This window comes from Falco rusticolus, chromosome 9 (genome assembly GCF_015220075.1).
Source record: "Falco rusticolus isolate bFalRus1 chromosome 9, bFalRus1.pri, whole genome shotgun sequence".
Classification (NCBI taxonomy): Eukaryota; Metazoa; Chordata; class Aves; order Falconiformes; family Falconidae; genus Falco; species Falco rusticolus.
Genome location: NC_051195.1, coordinates 48,118,466 through 48,136,534, shown reverse-complemented (window position 1 = coordinate 48,136,534; position 18,069 = coordinate 48,118,466). Strand labels below are relative to the sequence as shown.

Here is an 18,069-nt window from a genome sequence, read left to right as displayed (position 1 = left end):
ATCGTTGTGGTGACTGAGTCAAGTCCTGGCTTGTAAGGGCGAATGCCTCCTTGGCGTCTGGGTTGCAGGAGAAGTGATATTGCAGAGCTCAGTGTTCAGGGTGGGGGGAAGAAAAGTTTTAGCGAAGTAGCCCGGCGCCAAGTCCAGGCGAGGGGGAAGAGGGACAAATCCTGCCACCTCTGTCGCCACTCAGCACGGTGGCGCGTGGGCTCCCAGCCTCCAGCCCAGCAAGCCCACGGCCACCGAGAACATCCATCCCGGCTTCTCTGGGCTTTAAATCAGTGCTCAACCTCTGGTGCTCCGTTTGTTTCTTTCTCTTGTTTTGTTTTGTTTTGTTTTTTTATTATTATTTTTGTTTGATTTTAGTTGTTCCTAAGAGCAGAATAAATATAAACACCATCACAAGGTCCCCCATCAGATCTCCCCCCCACCCCGGGAGAGTTTCCAGGACTGCTGTGGTCTAGGGTCTTTGGCAGGGAGGCAGCTCGTAAGCTGGCATCTCCTTTCCCCCCAAATCCTGGTTTTACGGTGCCCCTGGTCAATCTGTAAGGTGGGAAATGCTGCTGGCTTGGCTGACCCAGAGCTGCTGCTGGGGCTGCCAGCATCTCACCTGCAGCATCCCCCAGGAGCGGGTCCTGCCCTCGAAGTCCGGGTGGATCTGGGATCATCACAGACGCCCACGGGAGCAGACAATGCCTATCTCTTGCCCTGCAAAAGTGGTTTAATCTTAGGGGCAACCGTTTTGAGTATTTATGCTTCCTTTGCTGCTCTTGGGGAGGACAGTCCAAACCTCCGTTGATACGGGCAGGATCAGACCCCTATGTGTAGAGAGAATCGTAGAATCATTTTGGTTGGAAAAGACCTTTAAGTCCATCGAGTCCAACCATTAGCGCAGCACGGCCAAGTCCGCAGCTAAGCCGTGTCCCTGAGTGCCTCGTACTTCTGTTTTCCTTCAGACCTGAGCTCTCCTGTTACGCTGCAGATGCTAAATAACACCTTGTGTTATTAGTCAGGTTGACTTTGATGGGGGAGGAAGGGGGGAGCGTGTGTCACCTTGCTGCTGGCTCAGGGAAGGGTTTTCACGCTGGTGCAAATGAAAAACAACTGATTTATCTGCTCATTTATAAATGGACGTGTGTGCATGGCGGGGAGAGGGTGGGTCTTTGCAACACGGGAGCATCCAGAGGGAAAACAAGGCGGCCACCTCGGGACAGCAGGGATCCCTCTGCGTCGGTGCCTTAGGAGAAAATTCAGCTGCTGGCGGGAGCTGTGTTGGGTGCGTGGTCTGGGTTTGTGTCTGCGGTGTGTTGTGCTGCTGCAGGAGCTACTCCTAAACTGTATCCGCTGGCCTTTGGTCACCAATGACTGGAAAAATCAGCTGTGGTTGTAAGGACGGTGGGTTCTGGAGGAGGAGGTCTTGGTCCTGCTCTGAGCAGGCTGAGCCTGAAAGTGCAGGAGCAGTTTGGAAGAGCGAGGGGAGCCTTGAGGAGCACGTGGGCAGAGACCTTCCCAGTCAAACCAGAGCGGAGCTGGTGGGGCCACAGGGCCTCGGTGTGTTCTGGAGGTGGGATGGTCCAAAACCCACTGGGTCCTGGTGTTGCCGAGTGCCAGGGTGTTTCTCCAGCCCAATCCCCTTTCACGGTTGGGAGCTGGCATTTGCAGGCCGAGGGGAAAAAAAATAGCCCAGCTTGTGGAGTTTGTTTCCCTGCACACCAGTATGGGCCTGATCTGGAGAACGGGAGCTACTGGGGACCAAAACCAGGCTCTGTTACTGTGTGGGCCCATCAAATTCTCAGCTCAGTTTGGCCTAAAAAGGATAACCCGGCGGAGGTTCCCGGCCAAGTCCTGCCTGCGGTTAGACTCAGATAACCCTGCTGATGTCAGGGCTGGCAGTGTGGCTGGTGCTGGGCACTTTTAATAGTAGTATCTCATTTTCCTGCTCGTCTCGGGAGCTGCTGGCGGATGCCAGGCAGAGGCTCCCCAACGAGGACGGCACGTCCCCAGGCATCTCCTGGGCTGGATGCCGTCACCCTGCGGCTCTGCCTGCTGTCCCACTCACAGGACAACCCGCAGCTCGATGGTGGGGTCTGTGGGCAGCCTTCCTGCATGGCACAGGTACCTCCAGCCCTGGGGGAGGCTGATGACCACCTCGGTGTCTGGCAGATGATGCCTTAGAAGCTGTCTGGAGCTATAGATCTCCCTTTGCTAGGTTTTGAGTGATGGGGGATGTCTTGCTTGTGTTCCTCTGGGGGGGCTGTGCTGCGCTGAGTCTCTAAGGAGGAGGAAAATAAAGAAAAAGCCATTGCGTGAGCACTTGCGAGGCTGTGGGGATCCACATCTCCAGCCCGGGGGGGTGCATGTGCTGAGGTCAGGCTTTGCGTGGCACCACATTGGGGACTGATGTGCAAACTGAGGAACTTGATCTTTTGAGTAGCTGCTTGTTCCCAAGGCTCAGACCATTGCAATCCTGTTATTGCTTCATTTTCTTCCTTGCCCGTTTCCTTAAGAAGGTGGTAGCGCCCTGGGGAGCAAAAGGGGGACGGTGAGCTCGGGAAGCCCTCCCTCAAGGCTCAGCTTCATGGGAGGAAAAAACAGTTAATGGGTGTCCAAGGCCGGTGCTTCCCTCCCAGAGGTCAGTTCACCAGGTTGCAACCTCCGCGAGTCCATCTTCCCAGCAGCGCGGCCGTGCCAGGGACGGCTGCAGCTGCTCAGGATGTGGGGTGAGAACTGGCCGTGCACGGTACTGAGGCCAGAGCAGGAACGCCTCCGAGGAAAACAGCAAAACAACCCCCCATGTCCGGCTCGGGGGGAGCAACCTGGAGCCTGGGGGGCTGCTTCAGGTCAAAGACAGCGTGGGAGTGTGAGAATCCATGAGACGTCTTCATCCCGCATCCCCTGCCTTGCCATTGGGCACGTGGCTGGGATGAGCCTGGATGCTCAACCCCAGGGTAGATCGGTGGGAGCCTGCGTCTGGGTTGAGACCTCAACCTGATCCTCAATTCTGCTTGGTTGAGCTTCAGAAATTTACAGCTGATAGGAAAATCCGTGTGGAGGAAAAATTCTGAAAGATGCAGAAAGTGTCACGGCTTGCCGGAGCATCCCTGTGAGGAAGCAGGAATCCTCTGCCCCACATCTGGCCGCTGCTGGCCGGCGCCGTGGGGCTGCCGGTGGCCGCACCAGAGAGGGGCCTCAGAGGAGCACGAGATAATGTATAGTCATGTCCTGGTATCTCTTGCTGAAGCATAGTGTAGGGCTCGACCTCTCCCAATTGACATATACAAAACAAGCTGGGAAGGAATTTTTGCCTTTTTCAGAATCTGGGCTGTGACAGTTCAATAAATCCTCTGAGGGTCCCTGAGTTTACTCCACGTCGTCCTGCAGTGTTGCAGAGAGCGTTTGTGTTTCTCGTATTCAGGGCATTTTATTTATTTAAAAGAGAGCGGGGGAGAAAGCCACAGAATTTTAGTTATTCATTGCAAATATTATTATTGGCAATTTGCTCCTGTTTGAAAAAAAAAAAATATCAAGAGGGGAATCAAAACATTTCACTGGAAAATACACCCTGGCTTCGTCCCACCCACATCTTGAAGGCGAAAATAAATATTTATTAAGAAATGGGTTAAAAACCTTTTTGTTGGAGTATTGTTTTCGGGAGCAGGGGTGGATTCCCATACGCCAGAGCCCTGCCACCCGACCGAATTTTTAATTTTTAAATTTTTTTGGCAGGATAGTAAAGTAAGCAAATGCTGTGGCGCCGTGGGGCGAGGGCTTGGGCTTTGGGATGTTCATTGGTCCTGCCTCTTGCACAGGGTGCTAGTTCCTCCGAGCATCCTGGTGCCTTTTGAGGGGAACTGTGTGCCAGCAGGGTATTCCCCCGAGGCTCTTGGCTGCCTGAAATCACCGAATCCTTCTTGCTATCAGCATCCCCCAACACTGCTGCGGGAGGCGGTGAGGTGCTGGCCCTTGGCAAGGAGCTTAACCGAAGGTGGTGGTGATGGAGTGGGGATGCTGAGGGGGTCTCTGCCCCCCTGGCTGGGCTCTGCTCCACCAAACTGGGATGCCGGTGGTGACCAAAGCCGGGGATACCTCCAATCACTGCCAGCCAAGTGCTGGGTATTGCAGGGACCTTCCCTGCGACCTCAGTAACCTAATTGGGCTCTAATTAATCCTGTTCTCTGGCTCCGATCCCCAGCGCGTTGCCCCGTGTCGGAGCCATCATCACCTCCCTCGGCGGGCGAAGGAGCTAGGTCTCTGCTCCCTCCGGCCCGCGGCGCCGAGGGATGCTCGGCAGGGCCAGCAGGCTGCTGGTGCAGGATTTGACCCGACGGTTCCATAATTGCTTCCTAAAAGGCCCAGGTGGGCTCTCAAAGTCAGTATAGCTACAAAGCAATAGGGGAGGCAGCCTGGGTGGTTTTATTTTAATTGATTTTGTCAGGAGTTGCTGTATTTTATTACATTTAAAGACTAGACTCTGGAATAACTTTGAACGTTTGACACACACACAAAAAGCAGCTTTCTGACATTTTCCTCTTTGCTCGTCTTTTATTTTATTTCTCCCCTCTCCTCCTCCTCAAAGGGAAGCGTGTGCCTGGAGGGAGGACAGAGGAGGAGGGAGGAGTGGTTGTGTCTCTCCAAAGGCTGCTCGAACATCAAGGCAGCGCAAAGCAGACGAAATAATATTGCAAATAAGGATTTAAAAAACCCTACAGAAGGATCCCCACACATGCCAGCCAGCTCAAACTGCTAGAAGATTTTCAGACAGAAGCAATTTAGCCTGGGAAAATGCTCTATTGTTGAGATGGAAACTGGCTGTGAGAACTTGCCTTTTCTGACAACACTTCGCTTAGAAAAAGCAAAGCAAAGCAAAGTCGGGGAAACAACCTGAGTTTTTATTTAGAGAAGACGGAGCATTTCAAAATGGAGGGTGTTTTCTGAGATAAACAGGGAAAAATTCCCTTGCAAGAAAGGGAAGAAAGGGTTCAAATGAAGTCCAAATAAGCTCCCCTCCTTTGAAATTCTGTTTAACGTGGAGTTAAAAAATAATCCTGTTCAAACAGACCACTCATAAGCATAAAATGGTTGGTTTTTTTTTTTTTTTTTTTTCTCCTCCTTTTCTGTTATTGTGGTCTGCAAGAAAAGTTTCAAGGTTGCACCTTTGGGCTGTGATTCCGATCGCAGCCCTTTTTGTGCCAGCTCCTGCCTCTGCACATCGGGAGGGGATGGATCTTGCCTTGAAAACGCACAGGCTGCCCAGATGAGACAGCTACAGGGTGGGAAACTGAGGCACACGGGTGTGCTGAGTGCCAGCGGAGCTGGGAACGGGGCCCAGAGCCAGGGCGTGGGGCGGTTGTGAAACCTCGCCTGGGACGGCGGCTTCCAGCCCCACAGAGCTGATCCGTCTGGGATCGGAGCTCCTGTGGGCTTCTGAGGGTCCCTGCTCCTGGTAGGCATCCCCCCACCCCCCACCCCCCCAGCTGCTTTTTGGCCTGGGAGCAAAGGAAAGCTCACGGATGGGGTTTGCGTGTAAGCCAGGTGCTCCCAAAGCAGAGGGTGAGGAAGAAACACCCTGAATATGTGTTTTATTAAGCATCAGGGGCAGGGTTCACATCCCCTTTCTGCTCTAGTGGAAGGTGGTTCCTCTTGCCGGGGGCATTGCTCAGGTTTTCAGACCCCAGGGAATTATTTTTTTCAGGTTCATTCCTTGGTTTGGGTGGGCGCTGCGTGGAGGTTGCTGGTGTGTTTGGGTTGGGTCTTGTCTGAGCCATATCCCGTTCCCTGGATCGCATCGGCTGCGAGATCACTGCTGAGCAAAGAGATAAAAGGTGCAATACTGGTATTTGTGACCAATAAAATGGTAATGGGATTCCCATCTGGTTGTTACTTTTCAAGGTCTCCTCTTTTGTGGAGTTTTGGCTTTCTTCAGCTTTTACAGACTTCAAAAAGACAAAAAAAAAAAGAAAAAAGGGGAGGGGGAGGTAGGGGCAGCCCTGGAGCCCCCCCGAGGTTTATAGCCCCCCCAGCTAATGGAGCAAATCCTTTGTGCTGGGGCTGCCAGGAGCGGATTAGGGAGGGATGCCCTGTCTAGTTTCAGCTGGCTGTGCCGTGCTGGGCGCGAAGGCAGAAACATTTGATTATTGTTTTTCCATTTTTGGCTGACAAGTAAGTGCTGGAAAGTTGGTGGGGTGGTTGTTTTTTTTGTGTGTGTGTTTTTGTTTTGGTTTTTTTTTTTTTTTTGTGGGTTTGGTTTTTTTCCTGTGAACTTTGTGGGCTTGCTGCGAGACAAGTTTGTTGTGGGCAGTGTGTCGCCTACGTGCCCATTACGGAGACAAAATGAGGCAACGGCAGCGGTGAAGCAAGAGCGGAAGGAGAAGCATGGGAGAGGGGGGGCGCTTCCAGCGGAGATCCGCCTGGACATGTGGAGGTGACGAGGCGGGGAGATGGGGTTGGCATGGGGTGGGATGGAGGAGGCTTACTCGGAGCAGGTGGGGTGGTAAGTGATGGCAGAGGCGTGAAGTGGCGCAGAGGAGAGCGGGTCAGGGAGAGCCAGGAGCAGAGCCGGGGGCATTGCATCGAGCTGGGGGAGCTGTTCTGGCTGCCCAGAGAGCGATGGGTGGGAGGCTTCCCTGCCCTGCACCCTGGTGGGCAGCAGCCTCTCTCGGAGGACCTGTGTGCTCTTGCAAAAGGGGGAAAAAAGAAAGACGGACCCCAGTTCCCCACCAGCCATCCTTGCCAGACCCCAGTTCCCCACCAGCCATCCTTGCCAGACCATGCTGGACCCCCCTTCTGCCCCCAGCTCCTCTTTTTGCTGCCCCATTTTTGTAAGATGCGCGACTTTATCAGGCCAGGGAAGCTGTGGGCTCTGCCTGGTGCGGAGGAGCCATGGCCTCTGTCACCAGCCAGCAGGGCCAGCCGGCGGCAGATAACGGCGTATCAGCGGCAGGTTGTGCTGGAGATGCTCGCTCGCACTGCTGTGGGGAGATGTGTGGCTCCAAGTTGCGTTGCATCAGTGTTGGAGCTGCTTCTGGAGACCCCCTTACACCCCACAGCTACCCTGACCCATACCCGTGGGGCTGCTGCAGCCTTGGGATGGGGGGAGGGGGCAGGGATGCTTAGCCAGGGGCTGGGGGTATGGGGTAGAAGCAGGGGTCCCTGCGAGGGACCAGGCAATTTTTAGCATGTTGCAAACCACTGTCTCAGAGCCCTGCACCTGCCCGGCCAGCCCTCCCTTTTGATCTGCACTTGTTCAAGTGTGACTTTCAATTGATCATAAAAATCCAGCGTGATTCACAGCGCTTCTGCCCTCCAGCCTGCTGGGCTCTGTCTCCCTGCATTCACGTAGCGTGAGAGAGCAAATTGCCCTCCAGTTCATCCTCGTCGTTCTTAATGGGGAGCCGTTGCTTTCTGGGTTTGCTCCCCACCATGTGCACCTTGAATTATAATACATTACAGATGGTGGCTTAGCATTTTAATTTAATTTTCTCTCTCTCTCTTTTTTTTTCTTCTTTCTTTTTTGTTGTTTATTAAGAAAACCCATTGCAATTCAAGCTCCAAAACATCGGGGTGGGGAGGGAGGGAGGTGCAGCTCCCTACTTCATCCCAGCGAAGACCCTGTGTGCGTGCGTGTGCGTGTGGCTCACAGACAGTGAAATTGCACCCTAGAGTTATAAAGCAATTGTCTAGCTCAGCAGCAGAATGAGCATGAAATGGTGCAGAAAGCAACTAAATAAAATTGGGTAAGGCAGATGCATGAAAATAATGACATCTCTATACCGTAGTCAGGCGCACTTGCTCTTTCTCGCACATGCAGATAAACTTTTATAACAGACTTTGCATTTATTTTCCCAGGAAACTCTTCTGAAATGGAGGTGTGCGTTAGTGTGGCGTGAGCCCCTGCACTCCCTCTCCTGTGTTTTTCTGGGGCTGTCGTGCTGTGCATTGCTGCCCTCCTCCTCCCCTGCCGCTCTCCCTGTCCCCCTTTCCCCTTTTTTTGTTTTCAGAGCAGGATTTTTATGCTCAGTCAAACACCGAAACGATAACCTTTGCGACTTCATTTCCCCTCGGCTGCGGCGGCCATGCTGGGCTGGGGGAGCGCTGTGAGCGGGTGGCCCTTGGAGGTGCCCTGCCATGTCCCGTGGAAGTTGGACGAAGAGATGCTTTCCTGGCTCACTGTCACTTTGGAATTTTCTCTTCCTCCCTGGATGGTGGTGGCTGTAAGGGTGGGACCATGCAGGCTGTGGCATGGAGCTTTAGGACGTGAGAACCCGGGTTGGTGCATTGGCTGTGTCCCCACATCCCTGCTCCCTGGTGATGGCTGGTGGCACCAGGGCTACCTGCTCCCACTCTCCATATTTATCTGGCTGTGGTGGTTAAAAATGCCCCAAACTGGGGGCCTGGAGAATTGACCTTAGCTGTGATTCCTTCCCAGACACCTTCCCCAGTGCTTCCCCTGGGCTCTGGGCTGCTGTTCCTGCTCTGACGCTGCCCCAGAGCCTTTGGCCTCAGCAGAGGCATGTTCCCCCCACCCCCACCCCCCCTTGTCCGGATACATTTCTCGACAGGGTCTGACGTTTCATTCCTCCTGTGCCGGGATCCCCGCGAGGCTGGGAACAGGGTGCTAATCTTCCCACCCAAGAGGCCCTTTAAATGACATTAAGGCTGTGTCCCCACCGTCCTCATGCCCTCCTGCCTGTGAAGGCATTGCTGGGCACTGCTCCACATACTCGTGGTGCCGGGGATGCTCGCTCTTGGTGGGGTGCTGTCTGCTGCATCCCGCCTGGACTGGCTCATCCCAGGGTTGGGGAGTGGGTGGAAGCACTTGGGCTCCCCCAGTCTCCCTAGTCTGCTGCTTCCCTGTCTGGAGGGCTCCAGACTGAGCTGGGTCGTGGTCCTTTCCCTCTCTGCGAGGAAAATGAAGTCCATCCTTTGCACTGCTGGGCTTGCTGCACTGGAGCCTGGGGCTCACTGCCCAGCGCCTTTGCAGCAAAAGCTCCATCTCTGATTTTCCTTCACTGGGACGTGTCCCTGGGGTCCCAGATTAGCCGCTCCAGTGCTTTGCCTGCAGCCTCCCCATCTCACGCAGACCAGCGCAGATCCCACGGGTGGCTGGGAGCCGCGTGTTGGCCGTGCAGCCCCGAAGCACAGCACGGCACCGAGCCCAGCAGCATGGGACATCTGCATGTTCCCCTCCTTGCTGCCTGCAAAAACGCAGCTCTGGGGAGAGGCAGAGGAGGAGGCCTCCGTGCAGAGATTGCTCTGGCTCTGGGCAGATGGGTGCCGAGGCCCTGGCAGTGTTTTTGCTGGTGTGGAGCCACAGTACCGGAGTGGAAAGCGGGGAAGTGCACGCATGAAAAAAATCAGTGTGAAGGCATAAATCAGGCTGAGAGTGAAAGGTTAAAGAAATCCAGAGGAAGCAGAGCGATGTGCGTGGTAGAAAGGGGTTTCCTGTACCTACGCGGGCCACCCAGGCTCCCTTCCTGTCAGGGTAAACCTGCTAAAGCTGAAACTTTCTGCACCCCTCAGCAAATTGCCGTCTGTTGGATGGGCATGTTGTGAGCAAGCCGTGTCACCCGTGGTGTTAATACTTTGTGCTTTACAGTGTGCTTTCCCCAAGCCTCTGCACTGGTATGGATAGGATGCCCGGGCAGCTCCAGGGGAGCACCGAAGCCGTTCGACCCTGTGGTGGGGAGCAGGAGCAGAGCTCGGGGAGGGCAGGAGGCGATGACCCACGCTGGATGCTGCTGTGGTGCAGCCCTGCATCCTCGTCCTCTCCATGGCCATCCTCGCTGAGCTGGTTTTCTGCAGGTGAGCTGTGCCGCCGGCTGCCCTGTGCTCCTCAGCAGGAACCGAACATCAGAGGTGGCTCTGGGAAGAGTTGAGACTCCCGGGACAATTGCCTGTAGGCCCCCATTTAAGCACTTAGGAAGGCTTAGCTGTGATCCTTGCCAGAGATAGCCTGGCCCCAGGCCAGCTGATACCTATTGTTTGCAAATCTGGGAGACTTGATGTAAACAGTGGTTCAGAACCTGGGCTGGCTGGGAGCAGGAGTCCCAGCTGTGCTGGGGGGCTCTGCTGACCTGCTGCGGGGTGCGAGGGGGCTGATTCTGTGCAGGGACTTGCTCTTGAGATACATCGCAAGGCAGCACCCCAAATTACACCCTGCCGGCAGGTTTCTCTGCTGCTTGTGGGGTTGGGAAACACAGATGCAGTTTGTCAGGGTTTATGCCTGCATTTCCAGTTGTATTTTGGTAGCGGTGCTGCTGTACCTCGCAGCTCCAGGGCTTTGCCTTGGAGCGCCGTGCAGCTCTGCCTTGGGATTTCGCCTTTCTCTTGGAAGGGTGGGAAGCCATCGGTTCCCTGATGGCAAGTCGCTCCCTCTTCATGCCTCACCTGTGGGGCAGGTTTAGGCTGTGGAAATCAGAAGCCACCATCGGTCACGGCGGGCTTTGTTTAGCTTGGGCGCTGGGTTTTCTCATCTTTGTTGTTTTTCCGCCTGCGCTGCTATCGCCCAGGGGTGTTCGGCGCCGCTCCCTGCAGGCACCCGGGCGCTCTGGTCAGCCGAGTGTTGTGCCACGGGAGCTGAGGCTGGGCGGGCACGGAAAACCACGTCTGGCTTCTCCAGCAAGGTTTCACAGCCTCTAGGTGTGTGCAGGAAATGTTGCAGGGCAGGGATTTCTTGCAGCAAGCCCTGGGTGGTGGATAACAGAGCGGTGCCCATCTAAAGCCCCCACCTACGCAAACAGGGAGGCTCCAGCTCTCCCTGCACCTTCCCAAAACGCAGTGGCAGTGCAGGGGATGCCGGGCTGATCCGGGCATCCTCCCAGGTCTCTTTCTTGGAGCAGTGGCATTTAACCCCGACACTGCCCCGGCTGCCCTAAAGTGCAGCCCACCCCGGGGCCACAGCGTGGTGTAGCTCAGCAGCCTCCCGGGGGACTCCAAAAGCTTTCCTCAGGGATGCAGAAGCAGGTGAGCCCCAGGGTACAGCCTGGGCAGCGGTGGCATGGAGGGCGAAGCTCATCCTGGCTCATCCCCAAGAGCAGAGGGATGCTCCTGGTCCTGCCTGAATGTGGGGACCCCAGACCAGCCCTTTGGAGGGAGGAGAGCACGTGCTGGGTGGAAAAGTGCCTGTGCTGGGGTGGGGTGTGGGCTGGGGTCCTCGCTGCCCATGCCAGATAGGAAGGGGTGAGAGTAGGGCTGGCCGTGTGTGCCGAGCATGGGGAGGTGCCCATGGGGCAGGAGCAGCCAGTCCTGCCAGTTCACCCCTACGCAGGGCTGGGCGCTGGGAAGTCCCCCAAGCTGCAGTCGAAGCTGAGGTGAGGGCTGAGCCCAGGTCCCTCTCTGCCACTGGTTCCCTGGGCTCTTCCCTGGCTGGTCCTGATGGTTCAATAGTAAGTCTTAGGGAGCACGGACTCTGGGAGAGCATCCAGAGAGCCTGGCCCTGGCTGGGAGTAGAAGCATGCTTTGCAGGGGAAGGGAAGGCAAAGCCAGTGTGCTCCCAACCCCAATGCATTGGCCTGCCCCTGTAATTGTCAGTGTGGAAATCATGGGCACATGAGGACTTGCAAGTGAATGATTAAATCCACAGCCTTATTTCAAAAGCAGAGGAGAGGAGCCTCCCGATGCTGCCTGGCCCCACACTGGGGCTGGGGGCGACTCTGGCAGAGGAGCCTTTGCTGGGGTGGTGGGCTGTGGGGACCCCACAAGCACTGGTGGGATTGGCAGCTGGGCATCGATTTCATCGAACACGTTCAAGATCGCGTCAGCTTAACTGAGGACTGAGGCTGACCTGCCGTCGTTAGCAGACTTTATTATTAAGACAATGATGTGGCTGGGCTAGTGGGAAGCGGGAGCATGTCGTTGCCGTCTCTGCATGGTGGATGGCTTGGTACAGGACTGATACCTTTTCTGAATGTTCACTGTGTCTTTTGCTGTGAAGAGGTAAAATCCTGAACGTACCTTGAAGGAGCTTTTAGGAGAAGGACTTTCCATCGAAGCTCTTGGCCTTGTCAGTAGCTGCAGAAGAATGTTACAAGGAGCTATTCATCATTGCAATTATTTTATTAAGAGTACACAGTGTGCTTGGGAGCTGGAAGAGATGGAGCTTTGGGATGTTTTCAGCATTGTAAATACAGGTTGGTTAGATCACCCGGCTTTTAAAAAATGGTACATGTAGTCCGGGTGAAAGGATTTGCAGACAACCTTGGAGAGGAGAGCCAGGTGTCTGCTCCCAGCAGGGAGAGCAGCGTGGCGTCTGCCCTGGCATCTCCCTCGGGACCAACAGGGCTCTGCCCCTGGGCAGAATTTGTGCCTGGCTGCCCGTTTACGGGCTGGAGGTGGGTGAAGCGGGCTCCTGGGGGGCACCACTGTCACCGAGGTGGGTTAGCTCCTGGGGCAGAAGCAGGGAGCCCTGTAGCACATCGCTGCTCCCCGCTCTGCAAGTGCTCCACAGAACCTCACGCTACCAAACCCCAGCCCACTGCTCTGGGCCCTGCCCTGCGGTTTTCTGTCCTGTGTGGGGCTCTGCATGTCTCGCAGGGGTTGCCCACCCCGGTGGCTCCCCGGCAGTGGCAAGCTGGCACCTTCATGTGTGTTATTGAAGCCGCATGCCCGGGGCTAAAGTCCGTGATGGGAGAATGCCGGGTGGACTTTTAACTGGAGTCCTTAGGAGAGCCCAGCTTAGAAACCTTTAACTGTTTCCTGGTGATCTCTGCTGGAAAACAAAAGAGTTGGGGAGAGGGTGGGCTGCCCACCCGGGGTCAGGTCCCTGCAGTGGGGCCTTGCTTGCGGCTGTGCTGGAACAGTGATGGGAACCGTGCCAGCTGGTGCTGGGGTCCTCACTGCACGTGTCCACCCCTCCACTGGCTTTGCTGCTGTACCCTCAGCTCTCAGTCCAGCTGTGCCACCCCTAAAATCCAGCTCTGGGCATGTAGAGGCTGCACCAGGGTCACCAGAGTGTCCTTCTTGGGACACTAGGTGCATCCCTGCCCTCCTCCCTTTGCTCTCCCTCCTGCTGTGTGGCCTGAAAAGATGAACCCTGTGCAGCAGGGAGGGGCCGGGCATTGCTCTGCAGCATCCATATCAATGGCAAACTGCATCTGAAGGGTGAAAGGAGACTCGGCTGCTGCTTTTTTTGCTGCCCCATATGCTGGGTTTGCCTCCTGCTTCAGGCACCTGGGTGTCTGGGGGGTTTTAGTTCAGCATCCTCATCCTTATTCCTCTTGCCCTTTCCCTTCCTTTTGTTTTGCCTGTTTCTTTAATTATTTTTTTAATTTATTTATTCCTGCAAGTTGTGAGTCTTGTTTGCTGTAGGTGGGTCTGTGGGCCCTGTGCAGGTCCCCATTGCCCACCCAGGGCTCGAAGGGGTGCCCGTGCAGGGGAAGAGCGAGGCTTTCCCCTGAATTCAGCAAAACCAAACTGCCACCCTGTCTGCGTCAGGAGGCGATCGATGGGCTGCAGCAGGGACAAGGCCAGGGCTTTGCAGGGGGAGAAATTTGTGCAAGCAGGGGCAGTGCAGGATTTGTGCCTGTTGACCAGCTCGGTGTGGGACGGCATCCCTGGCAGTCCCTGCAGGCACAGCCTTGCAGAGGAGCAGGAAAGCTCCCGCTGTGCCCCGAGCTGTGCCTTTGGTGGAAGTGGTTCCCGGGTGAGAAATTCCCACTGTGGAAGCCTTTATTACTGGGCAGAGCTAGGTTTGTTTTGTTTATCATCCATTTACTTGGCTTTGGAGGCATGCCCAGATTTCTCCAATTTTGTGTGTGTGTATGTGTGATTTATTAGGATTCAGGGTTTTTTTTTCTGGTTTAATTTCACTTCCTCAAACTGACAGACCGTTTGAACAAACTTCTTTTGGATGATTTCCTCTATAGTTTTAAAGGGACGCCTAAAAATAAAAAGAAAATGTTGCAGCGTGATTGACAATTAAAAAAACCACCCGGTCTGCTGCTGTGACAAACCTCAGCCCTGATTTCGGTAATGGAGAGAGCTCAGAGGGTGGAAAAACAACATGATTTCTCTTTTGGGTACTTAGAGCTTTTGACAGCGCTTCAGGGATTGCTGGCTTTACTTGTTTCGCTGTAGAGCTGATCATGCCATGATCTCACACGCACTTGGGCATGTTCTTAGCGTTCTGCATGCGAGTGGTCCATTAAAATAGCTGTGCGTGTCTAAAGCTTTGCCAGCTCCGAGCTTTTGGTTTCCTCTCTTTGGCTTGATCTGCTCCGCAGCAGTCAGGAAGAGGGGAAAAAAAAAAATCCATTTAAGAAAGACTGGAAAATGTAATTGCAACCTCCAGAGAATGGGGAGCAGGTAGGCAAGGGCAGAGCACCTGTAGCTGCCTTGAGCTGGGTTTGCTGCATGTGTTCTGCCGGGGTTTTTACAAGCTGGGATTTCGCAACGGAGACATACATGGCTTTCGAAATAACTAAGACGGGGTTTTGCCTGGGCGTTCTCCGGGGCTCGGCACCGGGCACGTTGCTGGCGATGCAGCGAGGTGGTGGGAGCCCCGGCGGTGTCGGGGCGATGCTGTGGGGTGCTGCGCAGGTGCAGGGACCTGGGGAGCTGCTCTGTCCATCCGTCACGCTCGCGGTGCCTGTCAGCAGGGAGATTGAGATGAAGGAAAACTTCCTTTCCTCCTGTCCAAGCTATAAAAGCATGAGAGAGAGAGAGAGAGAGAGAGAGAAGGATTTCCCCCAGGGATCAGCAGTGATAAAAAGCCTCTCTTTTGAAAAGCAATGAGAGAAAAGAAGTGTGTCTAATCCTCCTGGAGAAGAAAGGGAGAACATCCCTCTGCCTCGAGCCGTGCAGGGGCCAGAGGGACCCAGTGTGGACACAGCGACCCGGTGCTCCTGCCCGGCCGAATCCTGCCTGGTGCTGGCTGATGCAGGGGAAAGGCTAGATACTCTGTGCAGGAGCAGAGGTGCTTTTAATGGCCGGGGATCCAGGCAGGTGGGCTTGGAGGAGCTCCTGGGAGCCAGGCTATGGGTGCCTGTAGGGCTGGGGGGCTGGCTGTGCTGCGCTGCAGGGTGCAGGCAGCAGCGTGAGGCTGGTGGGGGCTGGGGAGATGCTGCTGGCTCTGTTGCCATCCCCACATTGCTCAATCTTTGCAGTAGAGCTGTGCTGGCACCCTGCGTGGGAGAGACACGCACAGATTTTCTTTCCCCTTTTACCCTTCGCCCTGAGGATGGGGGATGGAAAAGGGAGATGTAACCCCGAGCGAGGAGGGTCACCTGGCCCCGGGGTGGGTATCCAAGGGGCTGCCGCAACCCTCAATGGCTTTTTCCGGGTGATCTAGGGGCGTGCAGCTGGCCCAGCCGGCAGTGTCCGCATCTGTCTTTCCTTTCCTGGTACAACCCTGTCACCATTTCCTCGGCGACAACCTGTCCCGTCCAGGCTTGGCACAGCAGCTGCTGTGTCACCCCATCAGCCACGGGGCAGCAGGGGCTCGGCTGCTCGTCCTGTGCTTGTGCGGTCCGAGCTGAGGCCGCCTGGTTGTCTTTATTGCTGCTGTGGTTGATTTATTTCAAGCAGCATCCGCCATGTCTCGTGACTTGATTAAAATATAAAGCAAACAGAGTGGCGCAGCGTGGCTGCTGCGAGCCGAGGGGTCCCTTCCCTGAGCCCCCACGGTGTTCCCAGCCAGGGCCCGAGCCGTGTGGACTGGGACAGGCAGCCTGGCTGCTCCGGGGTGGGGAGGTGAGCTGGAGAACATGCTGGGGATGGTAGGGTAAAGGCATGGCAGCATCGCAGTGGAACGACCTGTCCGGCCGGGAGAGCAGCTGGGCTGGGGCTGGGGAGGTGGGTGTTGGGGTGGGGACCCTCTGCACGGCGGGTCGCACACACCTGGGCAAGGCAAGGCTCCTGGGGACCCACCGCCTCTCCTGTCAGTGGGGCTCAACATCCTTCCGTAGGCTCTAGAGCTCATGAGCAATTATTTGTGTCTCCTTGAAATGAACGATGATAATCCACAGCCAGTAAAGCCCTCATGGTGCTGAAATTAATGAATTTATGTTTAAAAAGCCCCAACAACAACAACAACAACAAAACCCTAAACCCAGGACCCTGCAAAGGAAACTCCTTCAGGAAGAAATGAGTTGACGGGGCAGCGGTGTGATGGAGCTCTTGCCACAGCATCGCTGCTGCTTCAGCAGCTGGCGGGGAGACCCAAGCTGACATCAGACATCAGGGTATACCCGCTGGCCGCACCGCCCGGTAGGCAGCGGCACGGTCTGCACCCCGGGGATGCGTGCCAGGCTTCCCCAGCAGCCTCGCCTGGGGATGTGCTTGCTGTGCTTCTGAGTAAAGATTTTCGAGAGACTGTCAGTGTTTTGCTGCTGTAGAAGCGTGCCATGCTGGGCGGCGGGCGAGCGCAGAGCATCCTTGTGCGCGGGGAGCCTTTGAGGCACTCGGCAGTAGACGGCACATATCATGTCTCGGTGTCGCCTGCTGTCTGTCTGCTCTTCTCGGTAACAGTGGGAAAATGGGGCTGAAATTTTGGAGATCATCCTGGGATCTCACAGCCGACAACTTCACTGCTGGGAGTTTATGCCCTGGCCCTTGGGAAGGGCTTTGGCAGAGCCCACCGCCCTCCACTTGTATATGGAGTGAGTGACTCATGAACCCCTCGTGGAGAAAGGGGAGCAGGAAATTAGCTCATGGCTCTTGTGAAAGAGAGAAGCCAACTCGATACCTATAATTAAAGCGGGTGTCAAGGAATGAAGTGCAAATTCCTCAGTGGGCATCTCACCGGGAGGGAGAGCAGCGCCTGCCAGCTGACCCGAAAGCGGCAGCAACTCTGCGAGGGGCTGTGGAGGGGCCAGTGCTGAGTCCGTGAGGACCAGACATGATACCCCTGCTCCTGTCCCTCCCAGCAGTAATGAGCTGAAGCGGATGGCAAGGCTGTGTGTGTCCTGTCCCTGTCCTGTCCCCGTTCTGCTGCTCCGGCCAGCACGACAGCCGGCCGTGGGGAGCTGTGGCACCGTGCTGGGTGCCCAGCGAGGACGGTGGATCTGCTGTGCGCAAAAATGCTCCTGGGGAGCACGTGGGGCTCGTTAGAGAGGGAGAGCTGGGGAGAGGCAGTGGTGGAGAGCGAGGTGAGGGGGGATTTGGGGGGCTGGCTATGGGAATTGCAGGTGAGCGGGGGCAGAAGCAGGTTGTGGAGGCAGTGGCTGTAAGGGGGCAATGGCTTTGGGGGGAGAACCTGGCTCCTTGCTGGGGTTGCAGGAGGCACTTGGGGACCTGTCCTGCTGGGGTGCCTGCAGCACTGTCTCTGTGTCACCTCGATGGCCTCGTTCCCCTAAAGTGTTTGTGTTGCCCCCCAGCTCACCTCTGGGGGGGAAGGGAAACTGAGGCATGGGGCTAATGTTGTATATTTGTTTTCCGTGAGCACTGAGCACATGCACAGTGGCTCCAGGCTCTTGCACTGGTCCCTTCTTTTCCAGCTGCTCCTACCTGCAATCCCTGGGCTGGTGCCAGGAGCAGGCAGTGAGCAGTGGTGTCCCTCCATCCATCCCCTGGTACAGTACCCCGGCTTGGTCCCCACGGCTGTGAGTGCCTTCCCAGGAAATGTCAAATCTGCTGAGCAGACAGAAAAAAGAAAGAAAGAAGGGAAAAAAACACCCCAAACCAAACCAAATAATACGAGGAAGAAATGCTGGTGTGTCCTGGGTGGATTAGTCGAGACTCCTCGCCGGATTCCTCCGAAGGGAGGTGCTCGCGCTGGAAGCCGGCCACCAGCCGGGCCTGCCGCATTTTTCCTGGATTCTCTTACCATTTGGGGACTGAACTTTTGTCTGAAAAATACGTATTTTTAACTTGGTTGTGTCTGAAGCTTGTCTCAGCTTCAGGCTGCTTGGCTTTCTCCTGGCCCAGCATGAGCCAAAGTGGATGCTCTGGGAGGTGAGGGCTGGATCCTCCATCCTGGACCAGACCAGGAGGAGGAAGTGAGAGAGGGAAAGGTTCATTCTGACGCAAAAAAAAATAATTTCAGAAGGTGCCTCCTGCTTGGCCCCATTGCCTGACGCAGGCAGCAGGAGCGTGGAGCAATGGTACTGGTATGCCAGGACAAAAGTGATGGAG

General features: G+C 55.6%; 1 protein-coding gene across 4 annotated transcripts in view; it reads left to right on the top strand.

The window, feature by feature from the left end:
* Nucleotides 1-18,069, top strand: part of RXRA (retinoid X receptor alpha) — a 118,615-nt gene that overhangs the window by 1,078 nt on the left and 99,468 nt on the right. For 3 of the 4 annotated variants that reach the window (XM_037399377.1, XM_037399376.1, XM_037399375.1), the window contains exon 1: nt 6,402-6,421. The exons of the other annotated variant lie outside the window; for it this stretch is intronic. The gene's annotated coding sequence lies outside the window, so the exon portion shown is untranslated. Of the gene's footprint in view, nt 1-6,401; nt 6,422-18,069 lie in introns of those variants that run through there. 4 annotated transcript variants of the gene reach the window in all.